General features: G+C 41.7%; 1 protein-coding gene across 1 annotated transcript in view; it reads right to left on the bottom strand.

Moving 5' to 3' along the window:
* Positions 1-6111, bottom strand: part of LOC137886925 (poly(rC)-binding protein 4-like) — a 38364-nt gene extending 32253 nt beyond the window's left edge. The window contains exon 1 of the mRNA XM_068729624.1: positions 5670-6111. The gene's annotated coding sequence lies outside the window, so the exon portion shown is untranslated. The remainder of the gene's footprint in view (positions 1-5669) is intronic.
* Positions 6112-19949: the final 13838 nt, after the last annotated feature.

Below are 19949 nucleotides of genomic sequence, written 5' to 3'. Positions count from 1 at the left end.
ACTGAGGGAATAAATCAAGAGAGAAGTAGAGTCATTTTAGACTAGACTTCTACACAACCAGAGGAGTCGCCCCCTGGTGGACACTAGAGAGAATGCACGTTTAAGGTATTACCGCATTTGCATCACTTTTCAGACCCGGAAGAAAATCACTTTTTCCCAATTGAACCCCGCCCACTTTAATCCACTAAAAGAAAAAAACAACAACTCAAATACAGAAATTGTTTTGAAACCAAAACTTTGGCTGAAAATTGAGAAGATATGTTTTCTTTAGGTTTCATATACATATCCTATAACCTTTTTCATATTAAAAAATGTACAAAGCGCACAACTTCAACACTTAAAAGCACTTGACTTAAGTATGTAGAAGTGCAGCCATAAAAGAATCCTCGTCAATCTCTTCACTGAGACAAGAGAGAGAGAGAAGAAAAGGAGACAGGAGGAGAGTGCTTTAGTTGTGAAACAGGAGAGGCTTGAATTAAAGAGCAGTGTTTCATCTCTCAGCGTGTCTGTCTCAGCTCTGTCACGTATAATAGGACGGGGTCAGTCCTCGGGGCCAGAGGGGACTGTCCTCGCCCATCAGCCCCCGGCTTCGTCTGGTGTTAAAGCATAACCGTGTCAGCCTGCGGTGCGAGCCGCCTGTCAACCACCGCGCCCCAGAGAGGGTTATCAGACCCCCGGGGCCCCCCGGAGCCAGCTCGGCAGAGAGGAGGCCAACAGCCGCGTTCACTGCAGCCGCTGCACCGAAATGTGGGCCGGCGCTGATAAGATTACCCCAAAGCGGTGTGTTTTAAATCCATAATCTGTGGCTCTTTAAAGAGCCAATAAAACTACAAGATCTCCTGCAGATTGTGCGAACAAATCTGCTGAAAGTTTTCGATGAAAGTTTCTAATTCAAAGTGCTTTTTAAGCATCTTCCAACAACTGCTGGACATGAAGAGTTCAACAACAAAATACTTTTAATGTCTCCCGCATCCCACAGACATATTTTTGACTATATGCCACAAATTAAAAGTCTCTTATCTTCACACAAAAGCAGATTGTTTCTCATTCCACTTTCAGCGACGTGATGACAGCTCAGAGCCACAAACATCAGACGCGGTCGCTTTTGCAAAATTCTGTCATATCTTTTTTTTTTTTAGGACTTCTTCTCATCGCGGCAACTGACAATCTTGTCAAGAATCGGCATAATTACGAGTGAATCCAATAGCTAATGAACAGCCATGTAATTGACCCTCCATTGTGGCAGTCTACCCCAATCAATCAGTTTCTCTGACGGTCAGGATGGAGCAGTATTTAGTTAGCTCTGGCTAAATAATACCCTTGAAAGAACATGGCCACTGCTGCGAGAAACGCGCATTGATCAAGTCTTGTTTTCACAAAGGATCCCGTCTCCTCATTAGGTGAACCCGAGTTCCTTCCTCCTTCTCATTATTGCCGGCGGGGATGAAAACAACACAAACATACAGATAATGAACCTTACGGGGCCGTGTTTTCTGGGCTGTCGATTGTTATCTCCCAAGCGGCTGCTGGTTCCAGACACACAGTGACACCGTCTGAGCCTTTGTTTACACTGGCTTTAGTCTCAGCATGGGGACAGAGCGGCCCGAGGCCGAACACTGTGACTGCACACTTGTCATTTAGAGATCAGAAAGAAATCAGAAATCATACACGGTTTTATTGCCAAGTACGTTACACATTTAGCTTTCCTTCTCTCAGTTCAGGGCTAACTTTCATCGTCGATTAATCTGCAGATTATTTTTGGTTTTGTCTGTAAAATATCAGAAAATATTGAAAATCGAGTCTAACATGCACACATATAACCACAAGTATCTATATGTGCATATATGTTCATGCATCCAGTCAACAGATGAATATACATATTTATCTAACTTTTATTCTATTTATTTATATATATTTTACAATAATAATACTAATTGGATGAATCTCAGATGCTAACTAATCTTTTTCATATTCTCGATCTCTTCCAGTAAATTTAGGAACATCTCTAGTTGGCTTCCTACATGCTGCATTGCTGTTTTCATTCGATTACACAGTTTGACTTTCTCCCGAGTGTTTATCCCTCTGGACTCAACGCTGGAATTTTCTGGTCATTTGCCTTGCCTTGACTTACAATGGCATGCTTCTTATTATTAGAGAGCTCCTATTAGAACCATATATCATTCTGAATGGGTTTTTTTGGCATGGAGGAGAATACACTCTGGCAGGGTATTAACTCCAGCTTTTATCCCATCCCTCTCGCTGGATGAAGGTCACTCTCTCTATCTGCAAAATGACTTTCCTCTCTTCTCTTTCATCCCTGCTCTCCTCCCATCCTCCACGCCAGGGCATGAGTCAGAGAATGTGACACCTCGGGAGAGGAGAGAGAGAGGAGAGAAGAAGGGGGGGAGACAAATTGAGGAAGAAAAAGGGGACAGTTGGAGGCAAAGAGAGAGACGAGTTGATCGATACTTTAGAGAAACATGTAACCTGAGTCCTGAGAAGATGTGGCCTGGCCCTGCTTCCTTGACGAGCAAAACGCTGTATTCAAAAAACATCAATTGGATTAAACCGGAGCGCAGTTGGCGCCGGAGTCCTTGAACACAACACCCCTCACAGTGGCGTATACAGTACGGCTGCAAAGTCACATTGTCTACAGCGTCGCTGCGCTTAAGTCGGCCGAGCCGCTGGCGTTACTGTTTGGTACGCAACAGCACCCGTGCATGCTGAGCCGAAACTACATATTACATAAGCTCCTCAACAAACCGAGCACAAGCCCAAAAATAGTGCCGTCCCTGTTAAATATTTCAGGCACTCGGCAGCTGAAGAGGGGGATAAAAGGCTTCTCTCCTCCTCGGTCGCAAAACACACACACACACACACACACACACACACACACACACACACATATTGATGCAGATGGCCGATTGAAAGAAAACCTCCCATTTAGTGCACTGTAAAGAGTCTTTTAGCTTCTCCGCTTGATATACTGGACTGGAGTGGTCCTGCTTAGCGTACACCTATCCTCATGTGTCTCCAGTCGCTCTCCGCGCGGTGCAGACAGCCGCGATGAAAGCCACTCTTTGAGGGGTAACTTCTGAACTAAAATAAATCACGCTCATGAGACTCTTTAGCGAGACACAACAGGAGAGTCATGGGGGCCAATCTTTTGGAGCTAAACACTGAGCTGTCTTTTCATAGCCGGGCAAACGGCCCGCGGCTCTGTCAGACACCGGGTCGGTCTTAAGAACAGCGGCGAAGGGTCACATTCTGCCTCCGTAAAGAAAGGCCTCCCTTCATAAAGCAGAGAGACGGTCCAAAACAAAGCAATCTACACTGCTCACTTGAACGGGAAATCAAATCATCAGATTTTTTTGTTTCATGCCTTTTCTTGCACAACAAACGCCTACTTCATGGTGAAACACGAGGATAACGAACTGACATCCCTACTGCAATCAACAAAAGCTGGGAAAGTGTGGGGGGTTGAGCCTCGAGAGTTGGGTTAATTGCCCAAATGCAGGTTAATTGCTAGAGGGGATTTGTCTCAAATATTGGAGAGGAAATAAATTTGCACTCCTGTGACGACGACATCTAAATTAACGCCCGAGTGAGGATGATGGTATTGACTTGCCTCGTAAAAAGCACGACAAGTTATTACAGGTTTTAAGTCAACATGGTGTCGATGAAGCGTGGGAAACAATTTAGGACTAATTTCATATTGCCAGGACTTAAGTAATCAAGAGAATGAAATGTGTTTTCAGGACGTTTCCGTCAATGGAAGCAGTTCTCCTCCCTCGTGTTATTAGGGGCTAAATTATCCGGGAAAACTCCTCTTGTTCTCTCCTCACGTCAGTAAAAGGTGATTGAACATCCACGATCTCTCTCTGCAGAACAGTTTAATAGACCAGAGCTGCTGCACTGGGCTGCATTAACTTGATGACTGCAAACTACAGCATTTTAGTAGATGAGAAGGATTATTGGCAGTTCCCAGACGTTGGAGCAGCACGTGTCGGGTCTGGCTTCTGTTATTTATGAAGCCTCTTGGCCCCTCGCTCTGCAGCAGAGATGCAGGTGGGGGGGCGGGTTGCTTTCATTATTGAAGATGCTCTTCCACTTCTTATTAGATCTCTGACTCTCAGTCAGAGTGCATTAAGGAATTGCATTTGGACAGAGAGGCAGCAGTGCACGATGGTCCATCTTTGTGCCCCCGGGAGTTCCTCTAAAAGATGTGTGTGCCTCTAACATCAGCCAAATGGTACGTCCTATTCCATTTTCAGGAATAAAAAGCATTCTCTACACTAAACCAGACGCCCCCATCACCACACACACACACACACACACACACACACACACACACACACACACACACACACATGCAGGATAAAATGTTCTTTATTGATCTCTGTTTCTGAATCATGTTCTCCTACTTCGTCACGTGATGCATTACACCCTAAAAAATGAATGTGCGATTCTCCGCTTGTGTCCTATTTTTCTCTCCATGTTTGCTGCACATGCAAGATTCATGAGCGTCTCCAGGCACCTGGAACATGACTTCCTGAATCAATCAGCTGGTCCACTACCAGCTGTTTTTTTTGTTGTTGTTGTATTGATCCTCTTGTAGTGACGAGTGATCAGTCTTGTAAATTTCATTCGGGCCTAAAGTAGATGAATTTAGGCCATGAAATGCAAAACATGAGAGTGTAATAAAAACTGAAAAAATGGAAACAATGGACATCATTCATTTCATTCCAGCTCTTACAATGTTAGAGAAACATCAAGTTTATATTAAAGCCACATTGGTGCTAAATGGAAATAATCCCTCAAACTACTGTTAATCAGCTCTGGATGTCTGCAAACGAAACTGGAAATGTAATAACTGTATGGACACATAAAGATCTAAAGAGCGTGTGTATTCATGTACTTCAAGGAAACTTCACTTTGCTAAGAGTGACTCTTAAATCTAACGGTAGAATTGAGTAAAACATGTCCAGCTAAACAGCATCTGCACCAGGGGGTTTGGTTTTCATTTGGCTCAGCTTAACAAGACAGTTTTTCTATCTGGTGTAAAAAAAAAAGTAATGCAATTAGGCTTCCTGGTGAATAATGGCGCTGTCACACGCACACTCGCTGCCTCAGCACCAAGCAGGAGCCCACAGTACCGGACTTGTTGAGAGTGATCTTTGTGTTCAGGACCGGCCTGGCCAACGGGAGTCCACTTTCATTATCATAAAACACACAAGGGACCAATTGTCTCCTCGGTCTCACTGCCCCCCCCCCCCCCCCCCCCCCCCCTCATCTGGTGACTTTGTGCCATATGCTGGATTGATTTAACAAGCCAGTCACTTTATGGCTCCATTAAATCAGCTCCAGCTTATGAAATCTAGCATCTCATACTCTTATATAAGAGAATCCGAATTGTATTCACATACATAAGACATAAAAACAGGACACTGCTATAATGTAGAAGGACAGTAGAATATAAATAGTTAAAAGGGCCTGATTCTATTCATTCTGTGACTGCCCATTAAGAGGAGTTTTTAGGCTGAATAAAAAACACACATTAGAGGAACACTAAACATGACAGCGATCACGAATGTCACCTGTTTCAAGTTAGAGCAATGGGAACATGCTGTGCCCTTTATTTTTATTTTTTATTCCAAATATTCACTCACCTGTTTTCATGTAAAAGGTCGCGGGGCTGCAGTTCCCACTAAAGTATCCCCATGGATGTGTGTTGTGACCGGGCTTTGTATCCACATAGAGTCCAGTGACGCGGACGTGTAGTAGTGCGGACTGTCCTCCCGGTGTGTCAGCAGACTGAGGGTGCAGGGCGCCTGTGCGCTGAGAAGGAGAGAGAGAGAGAGAGAGAGAGAGAGAGAGAGAGAGAGAGAGAGAGAGAGAGAGAGAAAGAGAGAGAGGGAGAGAGAGAGAGAGAAAAAGAGAAAGAGAGAGAGAAAGCGAGAGAGAAAGAGAGGGAGAGAGAGTGCACACGCGCACACACACACACACACACACACACACACACTGAGAGACGCAGGCGGCAACCAACCCTGATCACCGTTAACCGGAGGCAGGTCGAGGGCAGATGAGCTCTCTCTCTCTGGGTAACCGCCCCGGCCGGTGAGCTGAGCTCCTCCCGTCCCCCGCAGGACCTCCGCTGCGGGGAGCGCAGCGCGCTTCTCCCCTCTGCGTCGCACGCACCGCAGATTGACACGTGCGCTAATCGTTGCAGCCTCTGCGCGGTGTGAAATCATAGCACGAGCCGGGAAATGGCATGTGCGGAATCAATCAGACTGTTCGGTAAATTTGCGACATTACCACGTTTCCATGAGTGTTTAGTGGAAACATTTGCAGTACGCTTCCTCCACGTACATCCTTTTTTTTCAAAGCATCACGGCTGCTTTATACAAATCGCCTATAATCTTCTATTTATTTACTATATACGCATTTAAACTCCAGGTAACTGCAGTCAAACACCCCACGACCTGTCGAGGAGTTTCCCTGTCCGGCTGTAGGTGTACAGAACATGTGGTCTGAGACTATTATAAACTGTACAAGACAACATGCGTTGGCTCAATCAAATGTACATTTAAAGCTCGTGGGCATTTTCTCTCTAAGTTTTTGGTGTGACTGAAGTCAGTATTTTTCTCTCACATAGCGCCATCTAGTGGATTTGTCTTCATATTGCAAATGTTCCTAAGAAATATAGTACTATTCATGGTTGTATAGGTTTGTAATATTATTTATAATTGTTCTATCACATCCTGTACAGGGTGTGGATTTTAATATTATTGTAGATTACGTATCATTAATTGATGTATTTAATTTCATACCAAACATTTGGTCAATACCACACAGGATTACAAAGACACAAGTATTTTCCATACATTTCCTGGTCTTGCATGTACAATGCATATAGGGGCATACATATTTAAAGATTATTTCGAGCTTATATTATATCGGTAACAATATAAAGTCCAGGTAACAAAATGTCTGACATTCTCTCCCTGTGAGACGCATGAAACAAATAACATTAAATGAAAAGAATGACGTGAATCAGTTTTCTTCACGCCAAGCAAAATAATGTGATGAATTTTCACTTGACAAGACGACTCATTAATTGAAAGACATTGAAGGAAGACGTCTCCAGCGCTTCCTGTATAGAGGAGGGGGCGTCTGGGTAATGATGAGCGTGACATCTCCATCTCTTTCACAAATTATCTCCGTTGTTTCCCAGGTGCCTCTCATTAATGGCGAGAGGATGGATGTGGACTCGTATTTTATTTCTGTAAATAAAGGGCCTCTATTCATCACTGCTCGACATTTTTAGTGGCCGATTGTTTCTGAAAGCTGTTACGTTTTGTTCCTTTTGTCAGTCTGATGGTGACGTCTTTTCTTTTGTGTGCGGGTCAAAAGAAAACCCACAAAGTAAATAAGTTAATGTATGTAGTCCCAAATGTATGATGAGAATTAGGACTTATAGGCAGCAGCTGTTTCACCACATTTTAAAGGGACAGTTCACCCCAAAAATCTAAAACTCATATTCTTCCTCTTACATGTGCTGCTATTTATCATTCTTTTGTTGTGAGTTGCCTATTTTTGGAAATATCAGCTGTAGAGATGTCTGCCTTCTCATTCATTCTGTGGTGCTCAAAGCGCCAAAATAATACATTTGATAAACCGATGTCTCCAGAAATCATGACCCGGTTACTCAAGGTAATCCACAGACCTTGTTGTAAGCTGTTTCATGAGGGAACCACGGTTGAAAGAAACTAGTCACATGAAAATAGTGCTAAAGGTAAGAGATATGTATTTTTGATTTGGGGGTGAACTGTCCCTTTAAGCACTTACAGGTTGTTTGTAGCTATACCTACAAAAAATAATGATCCCCGTAATACAAAGATATCGTATGTTATCCAACAAAATGGATCTTTCACTCAGAAAACGGCTGTTCGTTCCACATGGTTATTTTAACCCAAACTACGGACTTATTCTGAACCGAACTAAGTAGTTGTGTTGCCTAACCCTAACTAAGTAGTTCATCATCTTTATCAAACATAACTAAGTATTTCATCATCTTTATTAAACATAACTAAGTATTTCACCATCTTGTAAAAGCAGCTCTATTGAAGTTTCACGAGACCCTTTGAATTGATCACTTGACCATAAAAGGGTCACGGAGTGACTTCCTGGTCCATTTGGTCCGGTGTCAGAGTGATGTGTTGATTGTCAAACAGCAGGAGGTGCTGTGTGATTTCAAATCCATCTCACAGAGAGCTTTGTTATGAAATAAAAAAAGGAAAGACAAATGCAACCACTATTATGGTTGTGTGGGTCAGACCGCTGCCAACCATCCGTCGCGTTGATGTGGCTTTAAAACAGCTAAGGTGCACCGTCGGATATGACAACAGCCATCAAGTGGGGGTTGGGAATTGCGATTGCATCGATACACTTGGCACACGTAATGCAGGGATGTAATAAATACAGTGAGATCTGCACTGAATCACGGCTGGACAAGCGGAGAGAGCGACACTGTGTGTGTGTGTGTGTGTGTGTGTGTGTGTGTGTGTGTGTGTGTGTGTGTGTGTGTGTAGAGTGTAAAAGGTGTGAGAGTAAAAGAGAGGAATTTACATGTTCATTTTATGGTTTGAATCCAATTTTGAGTGACTGAACGACACGCCGGGGACACGCAGATTTCTAATTTAGTCAGTTTAAGCCTGAAGTGCTTGCATGGGTTTTCATTGTAATGTGATAATTTCCCAAAATCAAATCAAGCTGGAAATTAGATAGTGATGTCAAATTCACAAAAGCGCCGATTTCAGCCGTGGAACACAGACCCCCCCCCCCCCCCCCCCCCCCCCCCCTTTGGCATACACACAATGTATATCCTCCCTGCTTGTCTGGGAACATTGAAGCTCAACAAATGCCTCTCACACTAAATGGCACTGAAACAACGAGAGATGACACAAGGGCAAGCAACCGCAATTACTCAGCGCGGAGCGTCTCCCCTCTCCTCTCCGGTTCCTCCCGTGCACACAAACAAACACGGCTCAATGTTCTCTGCGTCGGGATCTTCACGCCACCGCTTAGCTTTGTCCTGACACAAGGTGATTGAAGACATACTCCGCTTTCGTCTGTGCGTCAGAGCTCGAGAGTTTAGGTCGCAGGACGAGGGTGGCCCTCTCATCAAAGTTACTTCTGCGGCGGCTTGATCTCCTTGGAAGCCGTAAAAAGTCTTTGATTCTCCCTCAAGCAAAGGAGCAACGGTTTGACATTCCTTCTTTTGATGTCTATCAAACATTCCTCAAACAAACTTGACTATAACTTCCTTTTTTAAGAATTCACATGATAAAGTCTGCAGAATCTACAAGTGTTTCAATGTCAGCTGTAGCGGCTTAAAGAATGAAACATAGAAATAGAATGTGCACAGACACACAGCGGACTGCTATATAGTGTGTTTACCTCTGTGACAACGATTTGCATTTAGATGCAGAAGGGTGATGTGTATTAGAAGGCACATTTCCATAAATCTTCCTTTGAAGATGTATAGCATTGCTTTGAAGTGAGTGTATTATTTTGAACAATGGGTGAGAGGGAGACTTTGGACAGAACAGACTGCAGTTAGAATACTAATATGAGATTTAGTATTAAATAGCTTACAGAACAAAGATTGTGTTCATCATGCTCTCCGAATGTTGTGGTGTTTGTATATATGGGCACTGAGGATGATGAGTTACTATATTTACCATATTCCTATTTATTCAGTGTATTCAATTTCCCATTTCATCCACTGCGACTTTTTCAATCAGTCAATGAAACATCATTAGTGCTGTTTGTACAAATATTGTAAAAACAAAGAAGAAAAAATGATTGCGTCGAGAAAACATAATACCGCGACACAGAATGATCAAAAGAAAAGCAAATGAAATAAGGGAAATTGCTCAATGTTTTTTACAAAAAGACGAGGTTAAAGCAGCTTATAAAAAAGTGATGAGCTCCCCTCTGAACCACAGGGAGGCTGTTCCATCTGATTAAAGGCACTTTTAGCTGTATGTTTGATATTTATATCAAAACTGAGATCACTATCCAAGAAAACCCATCTGATATTCATCACAGCATTCAATGTTTCACAGCTGTCACTGAACTTCTCCGCTTGGCCAGTCGCTTAAAGCGACAATAATCAAGATTTTTGTATCAACCGATGATGTGAAAATAATGTGACGATTTGAAAGCAGTCGCTCAAAGTGAGGAGCCTGCGGTCGGAGAATGATCACCTGAGTCTGCTGCTCTCTTCGGCTTTACTGAGCTTTATATATTTTCTGCTCATTGTTCTGCTGTCTGTTTGGGTTCACTTTCGGCGCTCTCATAGCCTCGTTTTTGGACGCAGCAGGCAGCTGTTTTCAGAGAAGAAATCTGCACCGACCATATCTGGTGAAGATAGCGGAGCAGTTAGCCAGCTAAAGAGCCAGATGTTTCCCGGCCTCAGGAGTTAGCACAGAGAACTAAAACAGAGTTTAAAAGAGAGTGAATATTGAAATGTATTTATTGCAGGTTCAAAGGGACAGTTCAGCCCAAAATCAAAAATACATGTTTTTCCGGTATTTATCAACCTATCATTGTTTTTTTTTGGAGATATCGGCCATAGAGATGTTTTAGCTTTCTCTCCAATGTAATGGAACTAGACGGCACTCTGCTTATGGTGCTCAAAGAAGTGGACTTACTCATCGTCACGTCACCCATTGGTTTATGGACTGCCTTTTGAAGCCTCGAGTTCAACAATTTTGCCGTCGCCATCTTGGATTACGACTGTTGCCATGTTGTTTTTTTCGCAACCAATGAACATTAGTTACCATATTTGGAATGTGGAGGAGTGTCGTAGAGATGCCGTATACATCTCTGGTAGAGACCTGTCAATCACCACGTGGCCCTGCCCTAAATCATCCCCTGCTTTATGGTCTGTGTGACTCTAAATGGACCATAATGTACTAAATGAACATCATGCTGTATTGAAGAAGACTGTAAACTAGAGATCGAGACCATAAACTCATGTTTACAATGTTTACTGAGGGAATAAATCAAGAGAGAAGTAGAGTCATTTTAGACTAGACTTCTATACAACCAGAGGAGTCGCCCCCTGATGGACACTAGAGAGAATGCAAGTTTAATGCACTTCAGCGTTGACTTCCCTTTTCAGAACCGGCCTGCTGTAATTCTTCTGTTAATGACAAAGGAATGATTTGAATGAAGTGACCGGCAGGATTACAAGGATGTTTCCGTTCGTAAGTCCAACACTTCCAGAATTAAATGTCTCAACAACTGAACATCATGCTGCATCAAAACAATCTAGATTGATAAGTAAAAGTAAAAGTAAAATTATGTATTTTTGATGTGGGGTAAACAGTCTCTTTAAGTTCTGCACTGGTTACTGAAGCCTTATCTCTGTGATTTACATTGCTGTGCTACGAATACTAATGTTATAATCCTTTGACTGACGCAGTATATAACTAATGTTGTATTTCTTGAGGAATGTGACAGAAGCGATCACAACTGTTTGCTTCACAATGCACAAAAATATGAAAAGATTGGATACATCAATGTAGCGATGTAATCTCCTTAAACTCTTACGTCTTCTGGTTTCTGAGGAGCAGCCTGGTGGTTACAGAGACGCTGACGTCTAATCCGAGCATGGCCGGTAAAACATTTTCCCCTCAACACTGCATGAACATAGTTTAAAGGTGCATCTATAACTGGGTCCACTTTGAAACCAGTAAACATATTATTCACACACTGCATTTTCACCACTGCACCGTACAGATAATAAAACAATTAATTGCATCTTTAAAAAGTGTCTCCACAGATCTGAGATGACATTGATTCAATCCTTTGTCTTTAGATCTAATCTCAACTGAACAGCTATGACATCACTTAAACCTAAAATGGGACTTTAAAGGGATTGTTTCAGAGCCGAGACTTACTGTAATACCCTTCATAGTTTTATTCTAAGAGACATATCACTACAGAATTTATCTTTCATTTAATAATAATGAGTCTCGTCCTGCAGCCAGATAAGTGAAGCTTTGTTCAAAACCGTGTTCCAGTTTTAATTCAACCACTTAAAAAAAAGAAATGGTGATTTCATGCAGGTCCTCTTCTCCTTTCTTTTTTACGATCATGCAGCAAAACCGAATTGTAACTGTTAAATGTCTGGATAACAAGACCTCAGCCCTGGGTTGAAGGTACCTTAATTCAGACTGTGTTTTAACTGAGGATGAGATCATGGCAGATGTGAGAGGAAGTGCTCCTCCAGGCTGTGTCTGGAACAGACCAGATATTAATGTGCAGGTGCACAAATATGCAATGTAGGCAACATTATGACGGTATGGTTTCATGTGTTGTGGTTGGAAGCAGCCTGAAGGCAGGAACCTGATCTGATAAGTATGGTGGGAAGTCCTGGCTTCGATTTCATTGAGGTGCAAAAGACGGAGCGAGAACTTCCTACACTAACAGAATTGGAATTAAGAACCTGACTGTTGTTTTCAATTCTGCTTTATTAGTTCCTCAAATATTCTGACTGCTGTTGAGGAAAACATGGAGCAGATTTAATATTGTAACTCTTCATGTTGCATTTTAAGGGGAGACTCGGGTGAATATAGGGTAACGTTCTAATAGATCTGCATGAAGCTTAGATTACTGAGACAATTATTTTTTGTATTACAAGGTTTCTGAAAATGTGTTCAAATGTGCAAATATTTAATATTGAATATGTGCTAATTTGCATAAACTTCCAGAACAGAAAGCCAGGCTCACATCTTCTTTAATTTTGTTAACATATTAAAGTTGAAGGTTTTTAAAGAGGGAAATCAACAAAGTAGTAAAATTTTTCCAAAATGTGTATTTATGGAAGCAAAATAGCCCCAAATCTCAAACTTGACCAGTAAAGAAAAACAATGTTTTTGGTCTGTAGTGTCTCGCCTTAAACAGAAAAGTGTGAAATTAACTTTTAACATAACTTACTGATAACTTCCTGTAGCAGGGCCCCATCAAAGCTCTTGAACTTGAGAGACGTGGCTATCTGCTGAGTCTCATGTATCAGGTATGAAGAGTACCTTCAAACAGCTTTTGATCTTGAAAGTGCACTGAAGTGGGGAAACAGGTAATGAAATCTGTGCTGGAGCACAATACTGCACTTGTGCACAATACCACAATAGTGTGGAAGTAAATTCTTTGGAATGACTTTGGAAAGTAATGAAAGTTAGCAGTCGAACCATAAGAGAGCCTGCATTTGCAGATATTGACATTGAAAGAAAATATGCATACCAACATTTAATTATGAACATTTTTCCAACTTTAAATGACATGAGATCCACAGTCAAGCAACAGATAAATGAACTGTTTTTGTGTTGCATTTATGGAGAGCAAAGGTACGAATGTTTTGTCCCATGTCAGACCTCCATCAGTGTGGAGGATTTGCAGTGAAAAATGCCCAACATAAAAGAATAAAGGCAGAATGTTTGTTAACTACGCAGCCAACAAAAGGACCAAAAAACAATTACTGAGAAACACGGACAGGGAGCTGGTTAGTGTGCCAATTTGTGCCTGTTCCCGGGCTTTGATTATTGAAACCATTGTTTATTCATCGGTTTTTAACCCTTCACTGTCCCACGCGCTATGTTGCTGAGCATGTGCATTCAACTGGAAGCTAACTAGCATAGCCACAATATACTGCTGTTGGGAACTGAGCAGCATGGTTGGCACTGGGTGTTAAGGGGCAAAATGTTTCTGTGACAACTGAAATGTGTCAGTAGCATTGAGTGTACTTCTTGTTTCATTTAAATTATTGTTTCATTTAAACAAGTTTTATTTAGGCAACATTTGTGTGTGGTTGCTGGTGTTTAACATTTGAAAACTTTGGTTTCTTTTATTCAACTTTAAAAAGCTCAAAACACTGTTGATAATGGAGGAAAGACTGATGACCCCCACTGACTTGATGTTTAAGATAACAGAATCATTGCTTCTTTTGAGCCCTTAGAGGTCTTTATATTATGCATCCACCCATACTGTAAATACTCAGAACCGTATTTTGTTAGACACTGATTAACTATACTAACAGAGAAGTGTTAGCACCAGCATTAGTGTGCTGTTTGGAGCTACGATTGTTTGCTTGGTATTATATTTTGTCAGTATGAAAAGGAAGTGTTGGCTGTGATTTATAATATCTGATACTAAAAACAATTCAGGCAGATAAATAGCACAAATACATTGTGATTTAAATTCTATAGCAGTGCATCTGAGCCTGAGGGGATAAAGGAAAAAGATCCTGGAGGTTTCTGTTCGGCTGCACATGCCCATACACATTCGAGGAATGCGTAGAATGGCGAGCGAGCGACAAGAGAGGCCTTGTATTCGTAGGTCTATCTCCTGCCCACCCTGTAGATTAGCCTCTTATCTGTTAAATGAGACGCTGCCGACGGATTTGGATAACAGGACTTTGGCGTCGGCACGGCGCTCCCTGCACTGAGAGAGCTCTGCGGTATCACAGAGAGAGTCCCTGTGCCAGAGCTGAGCGCCACAGACAGCCTTGGACCAAGCAGTGGGTGGATATGAGGAGCCACATAATAGGCAGCTTCAGATGCTGCCATTACTTCTCCTTGAGCGCAGCTGATGTTTTTTTTTATTTTTTTATTTTTTATTCTTCTCCTGGTTGTCTCTTATCATAGATATGACTCTAACATGGGATTATGAGTGATACGCCCCAGAGTCTAGATTCATTTCACACTTTCCCACACATCACCTTGGATGGATGTGTGGCTGTGATTCCTGCAGCCGTTGACTCATCCTAGCTCAGTCTGTGCTGTTATCATGTGACCAGCACGGCAATGAGGCGGGCTGAAATGCATCCTCCAGCACTGGATCATGATTTGATCTGACTTGTTGTCTCCCTCACCCCAGGCCCAGAATTGATAGGTGGCGTTAAGTGCACACCTGGGACCCGACGTCGGGTCTCCGCGCTTCCTCCCCATTTCCAATCGCCCCAGAGCCCGGGGCCTCAGACGGATATTAAGCAGGAGTACCGATCCACACACTCGGCAGCCCACGCAGACTTAAAGAGACGGAGCTGCCTGCCACGTTAGGCGCGAGTGCCAGTCACCGTCAGGTTCAATGGACGAAACTGGAGCACATTCCTGCGACCTTACGCGTTGCTTGCTAGTTAATAAATCCCTTCGACCCGCCGAGGACAGAAAACACAGGAAGGTGATGGTTATCTAGATCAGAGAGGTAACAGGAGAGGACACGGAGTCGGGTTACACTGAACAGGCTTGTCACTCTGTGCAGGGATTTGACTCTCACAGATCCATCCAAAGTGGGTCATGAATGTCTGAAAGGTCTGAAAAGTGAAGTCAATGCTTAAGTTCCTTCAAGCTGCATTCTCTCTAGTGTCCACCAGGGGGCGACTCCTCTGGTTGTATAGAAGTCTAGTCTAAAATGACTCTACTTCTCTCTTGATTTATTCCCTCAGTGAATATTGTAAACATGAGTTTATGGTCTCAATCTCTAGTTTACAGTCTTCTTCAATACAGCATGATGTTCATTTAGTGCATTATGGTCCATTTAGAGTCAAACAGACCATAAAGCAGGGGATGCTTTAGGGGCGGGGCTACACGCTGATTGTCAGGTCTCTACCACGGCGTTATTTGGTCTGAGAGTTTTCGTGTTTCCGGTTCATGGAAGTTATTTGTGACATTTTTGGTCGCTTAAAAATATCTTATTGAGCATTCAGACTTAGCTTCACCCTCTCATGTCACTTAAAAACGAGATGGTGATAGCCAAACATGACAAACTTGAGGCTTCAAAACCGTAGTCCAAAAACCAATGGGTTCTTATATACACTATGAATTACAGTCATAACTGAAATAAACCATATGTTTCTAAGGAAATTACTTTTAGACTGCTTACTTTAGCTACAAAACTTGTCCGGTTAAGGAATCGAGGAGAACTGGTAGTTGAATATAATATTATAGTTTGAATGTGCAAAGGTTTTATAAGGACATTACAGCGACGATAGACTGTGTTAAGGGTATTTCAGGCAACTGCTAAAGACTCTGAGCCCACATTTAGGGGCTAATGAGTATTCAGTAATCTGGTTTTGATTTGATATCTGCTCTTCATTGGGGTCACCCTTTGGCCATGCCAATTTTCTGATTTCAATATTTGCTTATGTCCCCTTGATGTGTTTCATAGTCATTAGGCCTCTTTGTCTCTGATAAGAAAACTATTACCCCAGTCACAGAGGCCATTAGGGGCTTATCCTCCAGCTAGTATTTAGCTTGAGGTCTCCTGAAGAGCTGCGTGTTTACTCTGTAATGGAGTGGCCTGATCTACCACCGGTCGAACGTACAACACTGCTAATGTCCAATCCTCCTGTAATTGCCTCCGGGGTCTCTGATGGTGGAATAATTATGTAGTGTAATTGGCGAATTATCAGCTAACTTGCCTCAGCAAAGACTTGGATGGGTTTAATTTACACTGAGATGCATGTAAATATGACAAGATGAAAGTACATGTTCCAATTTGCTTTTTCAATAAGACATGTTTTGTAAGTATTAGGTTTTTTTTAGTAACACTAAAGAGGATGATTCCACAGAGCTGTGGCTTGTTGATCTAGTTCAGTTATAAACACGCACCAGTGATGATGGTAGCTCTTGGTAACCCTTATTTGTGCTGAGCAGCGAGAACAGATAACTGTGGGCAGACACAAACAGGAACAGTACTCTGAGACCAGGAACTGTGCTGAAAGGAAATCCTCCTTCCCGTTCTATTATCAGCGCGACATAACAAGTGACGAGGTAAGCAGACAAACACTGCAGAACAATAACCAAAACAGGTGAATGATGAGTTTCTGGAACATTCTTTAAGACGTTTCAATGACCCTGCAAATTACTGTAGCCTTGTGGGAACCAAACAAAAACTATTACAGGGTAAACATTTTTGAAATATGAAGGTGGCAAGAATTGTGAGTGAAAAAGAACGATCCTTGAGCAAAGCAGAAAGGGTCTTTCCGCTTGTTATTGAGTGAAACTGAGAAGGGTTGTCTAAAGTAATCTACCATTGTGAGAAAGGGGGAGATTGGCTCCGTTGAGGGTCTTACTCAGCCACCCCCCCCCCCCCCCCGCCCTCTGCAGTCCAACGGTCCGCTCAGAATAACCCTTCTAATAAGTCACTTGGAAGAAAATGTGGGGAGTCAGCTGATTTGTAATCCGCTCTCTTTCTCGCTCTGTGCTCACACATCAAGAGTCAGATTGATAAGTGCAATCACATGAAAGCCCCTATACGCTGGTGGGGCTATCATGGTCTAGTAAACCTGCAGGTGTTTTTTTTTTTGTGTGTTTTGGCAAAATGAGAGCCGGCTGGAAATCCCTCATCCATAATATGCCTCAAGTGTAAACAGCAGGACGAGGGAACGGCAACTGCTGGGAAATGAATGCATTCTTCTCCGCTGACGTTGATGCAATTTGCATATTAAGTCTGTGCTGATGGTGTATTCATTAGATTTAACGACGATTATACATAACACAATTACAAAAAGAAGGTTCTTGTTCTCTCTGAATGTGTTATGTAATGTTTGAAAGCAACCTGTGATTAAAAAAATGGAACATCTATCTCATAATAAATCCTTTTATATGTATTTAGAAACTAATTTAATCACTTGTGCCTGTTTACTTTAAAAAGAACATTCATTTAATGTTCAGTCTGTTCTGTCGCGCAGATACAACATGCTCTTTGTTCATGCTGTCGCCTTGTAGGGGTGAACAAAGAGTCAGGGGGATTCGGATGATTGACAGGTCTCTGAACTATTACGGACAGGCCCTGTATCTTAAAATCCTAATCATGCTTGCCAAGGGTTTTATTATTATAGGAAGGCTCTTTCTTTGTTGCCATGACCGTTGAGTCCCTTCTTGCTCCAAGATATGCACACAGTTTATAGCGTATGATAATGTATGATGATGGCATCACATAAATGTATATTTCACGCAAATAGTTTCTGTGGAGCAAAATGACATCAAATCATTTGTTTGCGAAGTGAACGATAAGAATGCCCATTTCCACAGACACATTTGGCAGTATAATGACATCCGTGATGGTTGTTTCATTTTCAAGTTTATTTATTTTTTTAACTGTGCTGCTTCCCTTTTCTTCAGCACTGGCTGTCAGTCTGGGAGTCGTTCCTCTTTCTTTAAACTTTTCAGTTCCTCTTTAAAGTATCGTTCCCAATAGAGCTCATGCCCTATTTAAAACCATAATAATGCAGGCTAATATAACCATTCATATCGTCATTCATATAAGCTCAAAGAGATCTTAACAAAGAAATGTCACCTTCTTTGTATGTCTCTGTTCGGCTTTAAAAAGCGGAAGGTAGAAAGTCTTCAAGGTGAGGAAAAGTAATCTCAAGGCATCAAGAGCAGGACGTGGACTGAATGGCTGCTCCACAAATTCACAAACCAATAGGAACTGTAGCATAAACATTAAGCGTAAACTGTTTCTATAATATACTAAAAGCTTCATTATAGATGTCATATTATCTCCACTACATTTCGGCAAATATTGTACTTTTTACTCCACTTAATTGACAGCTGGAGTTTAAAATTTGACAAAAAAAGTACAAGATTCATACAAAATAAATACATTATATTTAATATATGTTAAAGCATCCGTAATAATATTCCAATAATATGATATGTGTTTAAATATAGCTCTCTGAAAGGGACTATTATGCAAGAAGTTTACTTTAATACTTTAAGTACATTTCGCTGGTTACTTTGACCTAAATCTTGAATGTAGGTATTTAACTTTTAACAGTAGTATACATTAGTGTAGAGAGTATATTTACATTGCATTGCTACTTTTCTCCAATGCAGGTCAAAGGCTGCAGCAAAGCCGGATCTGGGTCTGTCTGTCAAGATGAAAATGAATTAAGAATAACTAAATAGAAATAGATAATCTTCTCGCCGATGGTCTGATTTACTTATGAAGGACATATAGAGGCATCAGTATTAAATTGAGACAGCTTCATAGCCAGTTAAACGTTCCTCCAACAATGGGTAACAGACAGTAGTAAATTACATTTTATTTCATTTTTGCAGAGGAGTTTATCAAAGCACAGAAAATGTACCTATACTAACTTTAATCATTTCACCTGACAACACTTCATCCTTGAACATTTGAACATTTGAACCCTTGAACCGTTGAACAACCACATGCTTGAATCTTGTGACTAATATCACAGTTGTCTGCACTCAGCAGCCTGAATGCACTGATGCAAATGCACATTATTGCAAACTGTGTGCAGCATGGTCGTAAGATAAGCACTCTGTGCTAAAGATACCCGACACAACTCGTCAATAAAATCACCCAATATTCCTTATCCAGCTGATGTTTGTTTCCTCTGAAGATTGATTTTTAGCCACAACATTATGAGTATTGATACCAAAGTCAATATAGAACCTTTGCATTGACAAAGAAACTTGAATCTAAAAAAAATGGGATGGAGAAACGTTTTGAAGATAAGATCTTGACACAATTTTCAATCTGCACAAACAGAAAATAAGTCACACTGCTGTTAATTATATCAGCACAGTTCTTTGAACAAATACAACCTTTAGACCGTGAATGGGCCTCGTCTGAACTGTGTGGCTTTGACTTTCGAAAACACGAGCAGCAGTAACCCTTTTCAATCACAAACTGCATGTTGTGCATGTGTATCAGACATTTTGTTTCAGTCGCACATCTCACACAATGGATACACTCTTATCTATGCAGATGTCTGCACTGGCTCTGTGCTAGTACGCTTCTTAACTCTGTCAACTTGACTTGAAGTGTTTATTTAGGCTTTAAGTCTATTACTTTTGTCGACAATACTAGTGTAAACGTGAGGTTGATGCCTAATTAAAAAAGGC

Source organism: Cebidichthys violaceus, unplaced genomic scaffold (genome assembly GCF_023349555.1).
Source record: "Cebidichthys violaceus isolate CVI_PGR_0920_01 unplaced genomic scaffold, fCebVio1.0.p SCAF_47, whole genome shotgun sequence".
Lineage (NCBI taxonomy): Eukaryota > Metazoa > Chordata > Actinopteri > Perciformes > Stichaeidae > Cebidichthys > Cebidichthys violaceus.
This window is presented reverse-complemented; position numbering and strand designations above follow the sequence as displayed.